A 5453-nucleotide genomic window follows, 5' to 3' on the forward strand; every position below is an offset into this window, starting at 1 on the left:
GAGGGCCATGCCAAGCTGTTGTGCCGATGGTGGCTGGGCACAGGGGTTGTGCGGTGTAGATAAGCTGGCCTTCAGGGACGCGTGGTCTGTGATCTGGCGCTCTGAGCTGGGTCCACCCAAATCAGGAGCAGCCTCACACTCAGAGGCAGTGTTGACAGACACCCTCCTGAGTAGAGCCAGCTGGCCCTACTCAATCTCCCCTTCGTGGCTGAGTTTGTTAGCCAGCTGGGGCTCCCTCACCCCAAACCTGGCCACATGGTGGCTGCGAACTCGTGACTTCCTTAAAGTTTCCCATGTCTCAATGGACTCCTGAATCTAAGGAGCTCTACACCCTAAAAGTGGCTATGAAGAGTGGGACTCCTCCTGACGCACCCACAACACAGAAGAGTCTGAAGAGGGTCCTTCTGCACTCACAGCCCCTAGAGGCCACCAAGAGCTTCCCTGCAGAAGTGGAGATGATTAACAACAAAGTGGGGAATGAATTCTCTCACCTGTGTTATGATTCTCAAAAACAAGAGAAGGACATAAATTGTAACCAGGAAGAACAAGGAAATAGTAGTGTTATGAGGAAAAAGTGCAAAAGCCAGAAGGCTAGCTCCTCATATGTGCAGAATTGTGTGAAAGAAAATCTGGAACTCCTAGGGTTGAGGCAGCATGCAGAGACACCAAGTGATGAGGATAACGACTCTTCTTTCAGTGACTGTCTTCTCCCTTATCTAGTCTCCATTTTGGAGACTCTGATACTGTGACTTCAGATGAATATAAAGAAGTCTCAGTGAGACATTCCCAGACTGATCTTAGTGTTAAAAACAGAAGTCATAGTGCAAGGTCCCAAAAGTGGCCTCGGACTGAGACAGAGTCTGTGTCAGGCTTGTTGATGAAAAGACCTTGTTTTCACGGTAGCACATTAAGGAGTCTCCCATGCAGAAAGAGCCTGGTAAAGAGCAGCTCCTCACAGAGGACACAGAAGCAGGAGAGGCTGCTAGTACATAGGAAGAAGTGGGAGGTGCTGGCCCATAGGAAGTATGCGCTCCTCCCCAGCTCCTGTAGCTCCAGTGAGAATGACCTCAGCAGCGACTCCTCTTCCAGCTCCTCCATGGATGGAGAAGAGGACCTGTGTGCGCCTGCCAGTGAGAACCCCAGCAACCCTGCTATCCCCTCAGGAAGTACTGATGAAGATGTTGTGGTGATAGAAGCTTCCTAATGTTACCTTAACTGACAGTCAAGTGAAGATTGTTACAGTTGGAGAAAGCTATTGGTCTCGTTCAACCCTTGGGCTCACCAGACCTCCCTGGAGCCAAAACTCAAGTTTTCATACAGGGCGGTCACAGGAGCCTTGAAACCGCAGTAGGGTCTGTACTGTTATACAGCCCCTGAGGCAGAATGCAGCAGAAGTTGTGGACCTTACTGTTGATGATGAACCTACTGTAGTACCAACTACTTCTCCTAGAATGGAATCATAAACTACTAGCGTTTCCATTAACAATTCAAATCCATCTACCTCTGAGCAAGCCTCTGATACTACTTCAGCTGTGGCCAACGGCCAGCCTTCCACAATGTCAGAGACTTCAGCTACTCTTACAAGCAATAGTGTGGCTGGTTCTTCTGTGGGAGATGACTTAAGGAAAAATGAATCTAGTGCTGTCTCCAAAACTGGCCCTCCGCAATGCCAAGGCTACCTTCTTGCTGCCCCCAGCACTCACCATGCAGAGGGACACCACAGAGTCACCATGCATTAGCACATCCACACTCAAGTTATTTATTTATTTATTTATTCATTCATTTATTTATTTATTTGTTTAGCAGCATGGCCACCATTTTCAGAATCATTACCACCACCACCATACTCCCCATCCATCTGTCCCAGTTTCTCCTTCTTTCAGTGACCCTGCTTGCCCTGTGGAAAGACCTCCTCAAGTACAGGCACCTTGTGCAGCAAATAGCAGCTCTGGTTCCAGCTACTATGACCAGACATTACCAGTTGATCTGAGCAACAGTGTTCTCAGGACTCATGGTAGTGGGGGTTTCCGTGGTGCATCTGCCTTTGACCCTTGCTGCCCTGTTTCTTCTTCCTGGATTGTAGTCTTTGACCATCAGGAGGCTGCTGCAGCCCCAACTCAGCCTTTATCAATAAATGGCTATGGCTCCAGCATGGTTGTGCAGCTTGAGCCCTAGCCCCAGCGACCTCCACAACCTTCTCTCTGATCATGTCAACATTGTATGCCACCTCCTTATGCTTCCTTGACAAGACCACTGCACCATCAAGCCTCTTCTTGCCCTCACTCTTCTGGAAATATCCCTCCTCAGACTCAGCCTTCCCCTCAAGTGGCTTATGTTATTCCACATCCTATACATGCTTTCCATTCTTAGATATCTTCTCATGCAGCATCTCACCTTGTGGCATCCCTGCCGCCAAGTCACTTAGGCAGTACTGGTACACCTATCCTTCAGCATCTTCCTCCTGCTCACCAGCCAATTTCACACCATATTCCAGCCCTAGCCCCTCTATCCCAGAGGCTGTACCCTCATGAATTGATGAAAAGGATGGAAGTTCAGAGGAGGTGGATGATGCCACATCCAAAGAGGGCACATGAATGCCCCCCGCCCCATCCACATAGGATGCATGCACCCAAGCTATAGCCATGGGCATCATATTCATGTGCCTAAAACCATATCCTCACATCATCTCCATGCTCCAGTGAGAACTGACTGGGAACTGGGGATTGAAGCTGGAGTGACTGCAGCTACCTACATGCCTGACGCTCTTCACCCTCACTTGGCCTATTACCGTGTCCCACCTCGACTTCATCACCTACAGTTAGGAGCACTTCCTTTAATGGTCCCTGACATGACAGGCTATCCTCACATCTGCTACATTTCCTCAGGACTGGATAGAATGTCATTCAGAGGTCCTTTCAGAGGCAATTTTGAGGAACTGATTCATCTGGAAGAAAGATTAGGAAATGCCAATAGTGGAGCACCCTCGGGATGTAGTTAATTTAAGAATTAACTACTCCCTAATAGAGTGCATCTACTAATGGGATATATAGCCAGGGGTTTTGTTGTTGTTGTTCCTTAAGCTACCTATATTCTTACATAGAACAAGTTCCAGAATTATTTGTTCAATTTGTTTTAAGTATAAAATCTTGTATGTGGTAGGCAGCTATGTGCAGATGTATTTGTTCATCTACAGAATATCTCTGTGAAGGTGTATAAGATATTAGAGTGATAATGTCTGGGCTGTGAAGGAGATAGATGAGGAGAAAGGTACAGGAAGAATAGTGGATAGCCTTGTTCTTGTACCTTGATAATTTTACACTTGTGTGCATGTATGTCTATTCAGAAATTCCTTAGCATGAAAGCAACATATTCTTCACACTGTTACTGGACCACAGTGCTTCCTAAAACCTGTAAATGACAATATCTGAGATTAAACCATACCTCAAGAAAGCTTTTTCTTTCATGTGTTAGGTTGACCACCTTGAAAATACAATTTGCAGGTACCACAGCCACACTGGTTACAGCTGCTGGCTCTCCAGGATTGATGTTAATACACAGATGCTTAACCAGCACTTGCAGGAAATATTTGTGGCAGTGGCAGTAAGTACATATATATATATATTTAAAACAAAGTGTCTCTGTAGCAAAGAAACCTGGTTTGATTCTTACTACCGACATGAAGGTTCACAACCATCTTTCACTCAAGGCCCAGGATATCCAAAGCCTTCCTCTGACCTCAAGGACACCAGACAAGACATATATTCAAGCAGTCATACATAACATAAAAATAAATAAACTAATGAATGAATTAGGGTCTCATGTGTTCCAGGCTGGCCTTTACCTCCTTGTTTAACTGAACTGGTCTCCTGACTTTCCTACTCTGTGCTCAGTGTGCTAGGACTATAAGTGTACACCAACATATCTGAGTTTTAGCTTTTTTTTTTTTTTTTTTTTAAATTTCAGTTTTAAAGTTACTTTGTCTTCATTTTTGTATGTTTGTATCAGGAGCTGGGGGAGAGATATGCATATGCTATGATCCATGAATGGAGGTGATAGCTTGCTGGAGTCAGTTCTCTCCTTCCACCACTTTGGATTTTGGGACTAAATTCTGGTCCTCCTGCTTGGTAGCAATCACTTTTATCAAGGGGCCATCCTAGTGGTTCCACTTTTTTTTCATTTTCATTTTATTTTTATGGTGCTAGGCTTTCATATGCTATTTAAGAGTTCTCTCTAACACTAAACTATATACTCAGTCCTCTAGCTTTAGTAAATATTCTAAAATTTTATCTGTTTTGAGTGTTTCCATGTTACCTGTGTGTACCAAACATGTGCATATTGCCTGTGGTGGCTAGAAGAAGCCATTCTATGCCCTAAAATTGTAGTTAGGGGTGATTGGAGGCTACCGTGTAGATGCAAGGAACAAAACCCTTGTCTTTCTGCCAGAGCAGCAAGTACCCTTAATTAATGAGCTGTCTCTCCAGCTTACATAAGTTTGGTTGGGGTTTAATTTGGTTTGGTTTTGTTACTGCTTTTGGCACAGGGTCTCTCTATTATGTAGCTCTGTCTACCCTAGAACCGGATATGTAGACCAGAGTGTCCTTGAACTCCCAGAGATCCTCCTGCCTCTCCTTGAGTGCTTAGGTTATTGGCATATTCCACCACATCCGGCTTTTTTTTTTATTATTATCTTTTAAGGGGAAATCATCCATTTATTGTTTAAATATCACAAGACAACATCTGAATTTCAGGAGCACAATTTCAGATGCTTTACTTTTTCAATAAAGCAGAATATAATAGAAAAAAATAGTTTCCAGTAATATCTATACCTCTATTTAGAATAAAGTCTTCCACATAAGCAAAGCTTCAACTGGAGCAACTGATTCTCATTCCTGTATAAAGCTCATCCCTATAGTCAGAATGATGTCCTATGTAAATGGCCACAGATCAAAGACTCAGTGGCACTCAAAGTATTTTTTATTGAATCCCACACTTAGTAGTTCGGTGAATTTTGAAAATCAGTTTACCTGTAACCATGCTGGCAAGTTCTTCAGAAAGATTTGCTAAAGAAAGAATACTGAAAAATTAAAACAATGTCATAAAGGATGAAGCTCTGCTGTCCTAATCCCCCTGTACCTTACACTCCACTCCTGTGTCATGAGGGTAATTCATAGAACCCATGTCAGCTTTCCGGCTCTGCATAGTCATATAATCAGGGTTGACTGAATTGGAGAAGCAGAAATGGCCAGAACCTGTCTTCTTTCATGTCCAGGGTGCTTTAGATGCAATCTGGGATTTTTAGGAGGAGACTAACAGTCCTTCATCTATTAAAGAGGTGGGTACGGAGTGTAGTTTCTCAGATAATTTGTTTGTTTGTTTTAAAGACATGTTCTTGCCAAGTAACATGCACAGCTTAAATAATACTAAATAAAAACTCTTTGGTGATAAGGTAGCTA

At 43.9% G+C, this 5453-nt stretch overlaps 1 pseudogene; it reads left to right on the forward strand.

Moving 5' to 3' along the window:
- Positions 1-293: 293 nt before the first annotated feature.
- Positions 294-2998, forward strand: LOC132650005 (E3 ubiquitin-protein ligase Arkadia-like; annotated as a pseudogene).
- Positions 2999-5453: the final 2455 nt, after the last annotated feature.

This window comes from Meriones unguiculatus, chromosome X (genome assembly GCF_030254825.1).
Source record: "Meriones unguiculatus strain TT.TT164.6M chromosome X, Bangor_MerUng_6.1, whole genome shotgun sequence".
NCBI lineage: Eukaryota > Metazoa > Chordata > Mammalia > Rodentia > Muridae > Meriones > Meriones unguiculatus.